General features: G+C 44.3%; 1 pseudogene; it reads left to right on the top strand.

Annotated features, from left to right (window-relative positions):
* The first annotated feature begins 497 nt into the window (after positions 1-497).
* LOC109906654 (homeobox protein PKNOX1-like) overlaps positions 498-10255 on the top strand; it is a 15770-nt pseudogene continuing 6012 nt past the window's right edge.

The raw sequence follows: 10255 nt of genomic DNA, 5'->3' as shown, positions 1-10255 counted from the left end.
CTATCCTTTGATCCTCTGTGATGCACTTTAGATCCAGAATGTACATCTTAATTTAGGAGCATAGATTTCACATTGTACTGTGTCACTTTTTTTTCTCTCTTTTCCAAGTTAGATGATTGGTCCTCAAAATTCTCTTCACTCTGTCACTCTCTTTTGTCTGTTAAATCTGACCAATAACCATTTAAAAAAAAAAAAATTATATGTTTTAGTATGGGTAGTCTCATTCACTTCTTTGTTTATAAAGTAGTCATTGCATCAGAAATATAAAACGCATGATGTCAATTATTAGGGATAACTTTTCAATTCTGAATGTTTTTGTAGTTTGTAGGCCTAGTCCATTACATACCATTTTAAATGTGTATACATTTGATGTAATATAAATAATTTGTCATCATAATTTAAGCATAAGGGGCAGGGTATCGGCCTCCAGGGGCGGGACAAGGCATGTTCAGAATTGCTTCTCCTCCCACATGTTGAATATTAATGAGAGAAAATAGTCTGCGAGCCTATACGTAGTGACGACACACGAAAACTGCGGGCCCGGATTGCAGCAGCCCCTTGTCACTGTGACGAAGATTGGCACTAAGGTAAGCTGTCACTCAAATTCCTCTTTTTTTTCGTCGCCCATCAATCTAACAATCGACGCTACATGCTCGAATGCAATGGCTCGCAGTGGAATGAGCCAATGTGCACTTTGCAGAATGAACAGTGAGCCAAAAGACTGATCACACATGAAGGCAAGCTGTTGTGACGAGAGAAAAAAAGATGTCCGCTTATTTGGAAAAGGCGCATTGGAAAGGGTGAATGAGAAGGCCAGGCGTGTGTTGACTAATCGACAGACTACTGGACATTCGAATGTTATTAGGGGAGATACCTATCGATGACCGCAACGTCGATGGGATGTGTGCTGTTGACAGTGTTTTATTTGTTCAACATTTGAAAGCACCCATATTATATGATACATGTAGCCTGAGCCGCTATACGATATTTAGACAGCGAGGGTAGGATAAATCGGTAATCAAATTGACACGAAATTGTATGCACGTTTGTTTGTTATTAGAAACACATTTGATTTATTCCCTTATTTATTTTTCCACATGAATACGGCTGGCTAAGGAGAGATTCATGGGCCTAGTGTCACAGTTTAGGATGATGCTTGGTGAACATTACGAACTGTAGATGCACAACTTCTGCGTTTAATTATTTAATCAAAATATGTGCCCGGAAGTTAGGGCTACTGACTGTACAACATACCTCCCACGCTGCGCCCGCGGGAATTGATAACTGCACTGTCTGCATTCCATTCTGATACACGCATACAGTGACCAAGCATTTACACACCAAAAAACATGAATCCTCATACCCCAGAATGCAAGGCCCTATGTTGACATAGTGCCCTGACCCTACGTTCTTCATTGGCTATGTATGTATCATGCAATGGTTATATCTAATCTATGACAACAACAAAAACCTCATCTAAACCCCATGTCTGATGCATGTGTCTCTGTAGGACTGGTAGGCACAGGTCTTGGACTGGAATGCCCGAGTATTGGCATCATTGGCAGCGACCATGATGGAAGCCCATTCGGCATCTCTAGATGAGTACCCGGAGGTGGATGAGGTAAGAGATTGAAGATGAGGAGGAGTGAAGTTTGAACATATGACAAAGTGGGTGGCCATATTCCAATGAATGAGCTGTGTGATATACAGTTGAAGTCGGAAGTTTACATACACTTAGGTTGGAGTCATTAAAACTAGTTTTTCAACCACTCCACAAATTTCAAACTATAGTTTTGACAAGTCGGTTAGGACATGTACTTTGTGCATGACACAAGTAATTTTTTCAACAATTGTTTACAGACAGATTATTTCACTTATAATTCACTGTATCACAATTCCAGTGGGTCAGAAGTTTACATACACTAAGTTGACTGCCTTTAAACAGCTTGGAAAATTCCATAAAATGATGTCATGGCATTAGAAGCTTCTGTTAGGTTAATTGACATAATTTGAGTCAATTGGGGGTGCAACTGTGGATGTATTTCAAGGCCTACCTTCAAACTCAGTGCCTCTTTGCTTGGCATCATGGGAAAATCAATAGATATCAGCCAAGACCTCAGAAAAAAAATTGGAGACCTCCACAAGTCTGGTTCATCCTTGGGAGCAATTTCCAAATGCCTGAAGGTATCACGTTCATCTGTACAAACCACAATGCCACGGATGTCTCAAGTTTTGAGGGAGTGTACAATTGGCATGCTGACTACAGGAATGTCCACCAGAGCTGTTGCCAGAGAATTGAAAGTTAATTTCTCTACCATAAGCTGCTTCCAACGTCATTTTGGCAGTACGTCTAACTGGCCTCACAACCGCAGACCACATGAAACCACACCAGCCCAGGACCTCCACATCCGGCATATTCACCTGCGGGATCATCTGAGACCAGACAACTGGACAGCTGATGAAAGGAGATGGTCACACCAGATACAGACAGGTTTTCTGATCCACTCCCCTACCTTTTTTTAAAGGTATCTGTGACCAACAGATGCATATCTGTATTCCCAGCCATGTGAAAATCATAGATTAGGGCCTCAGGAATTTATTTCAATTGACTGATTTCCTTATATAAACTGTAACTGTTGTTGCATTTTATATTTTTGTTCAGTATAAAATTACTTGATTACATAATTTTTTTTACATATGGGTGGTCCTATTAATCAACCCCATTATCCAGCTTTTGCAAGCACTATGCTCTAACAACTGCGCTACAGAGGACCACTTTAAAAAACAATGTATGTCAGTTCTAGTGAAAAATGAGTCATAGCTGGAATGAGTCTGACCTGAGGCACTGTAGGAAGGGGTCGGGTTCACTGGAAACCAAATGGAAGAAACTGTTGAAACAGGGAAGGGCTTGACTGGATCATGAGCAACTTCTAACTGAGTGTAGAAGTTAAGACCGTGTATTCATCAGGGTTCAATGTGAATGATAAATAGCTAATGCGGTCTCTGTAAGCTGCTGAATTGAGACAGTGTTATGAGTGGAAAGAGACAGACTAGTCTCTTTCTCTCTCCTCTCCCTGGGGCTGGTGTGTGTACTCCTCACCCCACTACCACCCTGAGGGGAGTCATTCACCAACCACTGACCTAACTTTACTGCATTTCACTCTCCTATCCCCTCCCTTCTCCTCCACTCTCCTATTTTCTCTGAATTGTATCCCAATCTTCTTTTTACCGTCTTTGTCTCTTTCCTTGGTAAAGGTCTTGGTGCAGATGCGCGTGGGAGCGGATGTGGAGGGGGATCCGGAGCAGAGTCTGAGCGAGGGGGGAGCAGGCAGCCCCTCTGCCATGCAGCCCCAGACGCCCATGGACACAGACAAGCAGGCCATCTACAGGTAGGCGAGTCATGGTACTCCTCCACTCCGTCCTCCTCATTAGAGCTCTTTCTCTCTGTTCTCCACTTTTTTTCAATCCGTTTTCCTTCCCATGTCCTCTTTATGACTGTAAACTTGTGTGGATGTGTGAGCATCGGTGCATGACTGTGTGTTTGTGTGCTTTCATTAACTGCGCCTACTGTAGCGTTAATCCTTTGCACTCGCCTGTGCATCGTAGGCACCCCCTGTTCCCTCTGCTGGCCCTACTCTTTGAGAAGTGTGAGCAGTCGACTCAGAGCTCGGACTGCGTCAGCTCTGCCAGCTTCAATGTGGACATTGAGAACTTTGTCCGTAGCCAGAAGAAAGAGGGCAAGGGCTTCTTCTGTGACGACCCAGACGTGGACAACCTGGTGAGGAACTCTGCACTACCAGGGTCCTGTTCATTTGGGCATGCAACTGAAAACGTTTGAAAATGTTCTGCTTGTTTCTTATTGGATATGTCCAGTTGGTCCATTCCTATTTTAGTCCGTTTTCTTCCTTTTGGTACCTAATGAACATGACCCAGCTCTTACACGTCATTGTCTGTTTTCGATGTTAAAAGATAATATAACGAAGTTCCACGGCTGTTGTGCCCTTTAACAAACCACTCTTGAATTGCATCTCTTAGCATCAAGCAATTGAAATATTGTATGTGTGATAGTAAATGTTTTATAAAAAAATAAAAAAATAAAATATTTATTGAGAAGAACTGAAGAGACATGACTGACCAGCAAACTGATGTTGAATGAACTAATTGGTAATGGTTAAGCTTAACGCTTGGTTAGGGTCAGGGTTAGAGTTATGGGTTGGCAGCATGCCTACTAATGGCCTGCTAATGACCTGACCTTTGACCCCAGATGGTGAAGGCCATCCAGGTGTTGCGTATCCACCTCCTGGAGCTGGAGAAAGTGAGCGACTTGTGTAAGGACTTCTGTAGCCGCTACATCGCCTGCCTGCGCACCAAGATGAACAGTGAGACCCTGCTGAGTGGAGGAGAAACTGACAGCCCCTGTTCCCCTGTCCAGATTCAGGTACTCACACGCAGGTTATACACACACATTTTCCCTTCATAGATTATTTGTATCTTTCCCAGAGGGAACTTTGGCTATTGAATTGGGATTAAATGATAAGCACATAATAGTACAATTCACACATTATAGGTATAAATTATACAAGATGAACACAAATTAATGTGAATGCAGTTAGGCTAATTTTGTGTGTGTTTCACCCCCAGACCTCTAGCCCACTGACAGGAACCCTCAGCCCTCAAGGCATTGTGATGTCAGCCTCGGCCCTGCAGCAGGGCAACGTTACCCTGACAACAGTCAATTCTGCTGGCCAAGTGTTAGCAGGTATGTCTCCGTGGCATACCACCTCTACAGGTACCCTCTCCTCTCCGGCCTTACTGTGTCCTTGTTAAGACAGCTACTAGCAATACTGGGTCATATTAATTATGGCACACCGTAGCAAAACTTAATTTTCTTAGTTATCAGGTTCAGGTAGTTCCTCCCTGTTTTAGTCAGTTTCCTCGAATCTGTGAATGTTGCCTCTTTTCAGAGTTAATTTTAAAGTTGACTATAACACGGTACTTCATTTTGTTTATCTGTCGGCTTCAGCCTCGAATTGTGTGTAGCTAAGTGACCCCCTCTGTCCATTCATCGCCATTTACCAGTTGTTGTCTTCGCTGTTTACCCGTTGTTGTCTTAGCCCTCGCAATCAACACCTGTGATTGCTTTATGCCTCCCTCTAATGTCAATATGCCTTGTATACTGTTGTTTAGGGTAGCTCAAATTTTTTTGTTTTCCTGCGGAGCCCCTAGTCCCGCTCTACATGCTTCGGTTAGCTCCCTTGCCCCACCCCCCACACATGCGGAGACCGCACCTAGCTTAACTGGCGCTTCCAGAGATGCAGCCTCTCTCATCCTCACTCAATGCCTAGGTTTACCTCCACTGTACTCGCACCCTACCACACCCTTGTCTGTGCATTATGCCCTGAATCTATCCTACCACGCCCAGAAATCTGCTCCTTTTACTCTCTGTTCCGAACGCACTAGACGACCAGTTCTTATAGCCTTTAGCCTTACCCTTATCCTACTCCTCAGGCCCTGTGTGTCCCCAAGCGCTCTCATTTGTTGACTTCTGTAACTGGAAAAGCCCTGGGTTCATGCATGCTAACATCAGAAGCCTCCTCCCTAAGTTTGCTTTATTCACTGCTTTAGCACACTCCGCCAACCCTGGCTTAGGATGGCCACCAAAAATTCAGAAATTTCCATCCCCAATTACAACATTTTCCATCAAATTAGAACTGCTAAAGGGGGCGGAGTTAGCCTGCAGAGTTCCGTCCTATTATCCAGGTCTATGCCCAAACAATTTGAGCTACTACTTTTAAAAATCCATCTCTCCAGAAATAAGTCTCTCACTGTTGCCGCTTGTTATAGACCCCCCCTCAGCTCCCAGCTGTGCCCTGGAAACCATATGTGAATTGATTACCCCCCATTTATCTTCAGAGTTTGTACTGTTAGGTGACCTAAACTGGCCGTCCTACAATCTAAGCTAGATGCCCTCAATCTCACACAAATTATCATGGAACCTACCAGGTACAACCCCAAATCTGTAAACATGGGCACCCTCATAGATATCATCCTGACCAACTTTCCCTCTAAATACACTGTTTTCAACCAGGATCTCAGCCATCACTGCCTCATTGCCTGCGTTCGTTATGGGTCCGCAGTCAAATGACCACCCCTTATCACTGTCAAACGCTCCCTAAAACACTTCTGCGAGCAGGCCTTTCTAATCAACCTGGCCCGGTTATCCTGGAATGATATTGACCTAATCCCGTCAGTAGAAGATGCCTGGTTCTTCTTCAAAAGTGCCTTCCTCTCCATCTTAAATTACCATTCCCCAATGTAGAACTAAGAACAGATATAGCCTTGGTTCACTCCAGACTTGAATCGAGAATTTCAATAAGCATTTCTCTACGGCTGGCCTCGCTTTCCCCCTGGCTACCCGAACCCCGGCCAACAGCTCTGCACCCCCCGCAGCTACTGGCCCAAGCCCCCTCCCCCCCCTCTGGACCCTCTCTTCCTAAAATTATCCGCCGCCATTGTCGCAACCCCTATTACTAGTCTGTTCAACCTCTCTTTCATATCGTCTGAGATTCCTAAAGATTGGAAGGCGTCCACGGTCATCTCCCTCTTCAAAGGGGGAGACACTCTAGACCCAAACTGTTACAGACCTATATCCATTCTGCCCTGCCAATCTAAAGTCTTCGAAAGCCAATTGAACAAACCGATCATCGACCATCTCGAATCCCACCGTACCTTCTCCGCTATGCAATCTGGTTTCCGAGCTGCTCACGGGTGCACCTCAGCCACGCTCAAGGTCCTAAACGATTTCATAACTACCATCGATAAAAAAACAGTACTGTGCAGCAGTCTTCATCGACCTGGCCAAGGCTTTCGACAATCACCGTATTCTTATCGGCAGACTCAACATCCTTGGTTTCTCTAATGACTGCATCGCCTGGTTCACAAACTACTTCTCAGATAGAGTTCAGTGTGTCAAATCGGAGGACCTGTTGTCCGGACCTCTGGCAGTCTCTATAGGGGTGCCACAGGGTTCAATTCTCGGGCCGACTCTCTTTTCTGTATAGATCAATGATGTCACTCTTGCTGCGGGTGAATATTTGATCCACTTTTACGCATACGACACCATTCTGTATACATCTGGCCCTTCTTTGGACACTGTGTTAACAAACCTCCAAATGTGCTTCAATGCCATACAACACTCCTTCCGTGGCCTCCAACTGCTCTTAAACGCTAGTAAAACTAAATTCATGCTCTTCAACCGATCGTAGCCCGCACATGCCCGCCCACCTAGCATCACTACTCTGGACGGTTCTGATTTAGAATACAGTGGGGCAAAATAGTATTTAGTCAGCCACCAATTGTGCAAGTTCTCCCACTTAAAAAGATGAGAGAGGCCTGTAATTTTCATCATAGGTACAATTCAACTATGACAGACAAAATTAGAAAAAACAATCCAGAAAATCACATTGTAGGATTCTTTATGAATTTATTTGCAAATTATGAAAATAAGTATTTGGTCACCTACAAACAAGCAAGATTTCTGGCTCTCACAGACCTGTAACTTCTTCTTTAAGAGGCTCCTCTGTCCTCCACTCGTTACCTGTATTAATGGCACCTGTTTGAACTTGTTATCAGTATAAAAGACATCTGTCCACAACCTCAAACAGTCACACTCCAAACTCCACTATGGCCAAAACCAAAGAGCTGTCAAAGGACACCAGAAACAAAATTGTAGACCTGCACCAGGCTGGGAAGACTGAATCTGCAATAGGTAAGCAGCTTGGTTTGAAGAAATCAACTGTGGGAGCAATTATTAGGAAATGGAAGACATACAAGACCACTGATACTCTCCCTCGATCTGGGGCCCCACGCAAGATCTCACCCCGTGGGGTCAAAATGATCACAAGAACGGTGAGCAAACATCCCAGAACCACACGGGGGGGACCTAGTGAATGACCTGCAGAGAGCTGGGACCAAAGTAACAAAGCAGTAACACATTACACTGCCAGGGACTCAAATCCTGCAGTGCCAGACGTGTCCCCCTGTTTAAGCCAGTACATGTCCAGGCCCGTCTGAAGTTTGCTAGAGAGCATTTGGATGATCCAGAAGAAGATTGGGAGAATGTCATATGGTCAGATGAAACCAAAATATAACTTTTTGGTAAAAACTCAACTCGTCGTGTTTGGAGGACAAAGAATGCTGAGTTGCATCCAAAGAACACCATACCTACTGTGAAGCATGGGGGTGGAAACATCATGCTTTGGGGCTGTTTTACACTGATCCGTGTAAAGGAAAGAATGAATGGGGCCATGTATTGTGAGATTTATGAGTGAAAACCTCCTTCCATCAGCAAGGGCATTGAAGATGAAACGTGGCCGGGTCTTTCAACATGACAATGATCCCAAACACACCGCCCGGGCAACGAAGGAGTGGCTTCGTAAGAAGCATTTCAAGGTCCTGGAGTGGCCTAGCCAGTCTCCAGATCTCAACCCCATAGAAACTCCCTCCTTTGGAGGGAGTTGAAAGTCCGTGTTGCCCAGCAACAGCGCCAAAACATCACTGCTCTAGAGGAGATCTGCATGGAGGAATCGGCCAAAATACCAGCAACAGTGTGTGAAAACCTTGTGAAGACTTACAGAAAACGTTTGACCTCCGTCATTGCCAACAAAGGGTATATAACAAAGTATTGAGATAATACTTTTGTTATTGACCAAATACTTATTTTCCACCATAATTTGCAAATAAATTCATAAAAAATCCTACAATGTGATTTTCAGGATTTTGTCATAGTTGAAGTGTACCTATGATGAAAATTACAGGCCTCTCTCATCTTTTTAAGTGGGAGAACTTGCACAATTGGTGGCTGACTAAATACTTTTTTGCCCCACTGTATGTGGACAACTATAAATACCTAGGTGTCTGGTTAGATTGTAAACTCTCCTTCCAGTTTCACATTAAGCATCTCCAATCCAAAGTTAAATCTAGAATTGGCTTCCTATGCTGCCAAACATACCCTCGTAAAACTGGCTATCCTACCAATCCTTCGGCGATGTCATTTACAAAATAGTCTCCAACACTCTACTCAGCAAATTGGATGCAGTCTATCTGTTTTGTCACTAAAGCCCCATAACCTACCCACCACAGCGACCTGTATGCTCTCATTGGCTGGTCCTTGCTACATATTCGTCGCCAAACCCACTGGTTCCAGGTCATCTATAGGTCTTTGCTAGGTTAATCTCCGCCCTTATCTCAGCTCACTTGTCACCATAGCAACACCCACCCGTAGCACACGCTCCAGCAGGTATATTTCACTGGTCATCCCCAAAGCCAACACCTCCTTTGGCCACCTTTCCTTATAGTTCTCTGCTGCCAATGACTGGAACAAATTGCATAAATCACTGAAGTTAGAGACTTATATCTCCCTCACTAACTTCAAGCATCATCTGTCACTGCAGCTGTACACAGCCCATCTGTAAATAGCCCAACCAACTACCTACCTCATTCCCATATTTGTTTTTTATTTGTTTTTCTGCTCTTTTGCACACCAGTATTTCTACTTGCGCATCATCATCTGCACATCTATCACTCCAGTGTTAATTACTAAATTGTAATTACTTCGCCACTATGACCTATTTATTGCCTTACCTCATTTGCACACTGTATACAGATTTTCTATTGTGTTATTGACTGTACGTTTGTTTATCCCATGTGTAACTCTGTTGTTTTTGTTTCACTGCTTTGCTTTATCTTGGCCAGGTCGCAGTTGTAAATGAGAACTTGTTCTCAACTGGCCTACCTGGTTAAATAAAAACATTTAAAAAAATTAGTGAGGTGCTGAGGGTCCTTGGATCAAGGTGTTACCAAAAACGTGTCATAACTTGTTTATTTGTGTGCGTGTGTTTTGAGCAGGTGGTACAGTGTACCAGCCCATCACAGTAGTCACTCCTCAGGGACAAGTGGTTGGACAAGCTATCTCACCCCAGACAATACGCATCAACAACACACAGGTGAGGAATACGCCACACACACACACAGACAGACGTACGCTCACAGTCACACGAACTACAGGCTGTTCTCTGAATTGACTGTGTGTGTGTACAGCTCCAGTTGCAGCTCAATCAGGACCTGAGCAGTTTCTTCACCCAGGAGGACAGCTCACCCAAGAGCAACAAGAGGGGCGTCCTGCCCAAATCAGCCACCAACATCATGCGCACCTGGCTCTTCCAGCACATAGGGGTGAGTGAAAAACACCTCACGG

Source organism: Oncorhynchus kisutch, linkage group LG16 (genome assembly GCF_002021735.2).
Source record: "Oncorhynchus kisutch isolate 150728-3 linkage group LG16, Okis_V2, whole genome shotgun sequence".
Classification (NCBI taxonomy): Eukaryota; Metazoa; Chordata; class Actinopteri; order Salmoniformes; family Salmonidae; genus Oncorhynchus; species Oncorhynchus kisutch.
Note: the sequence above shows the minus strand (reverse complement) of the source record. Positions and strands in the feature narration are given on the sequence as shown.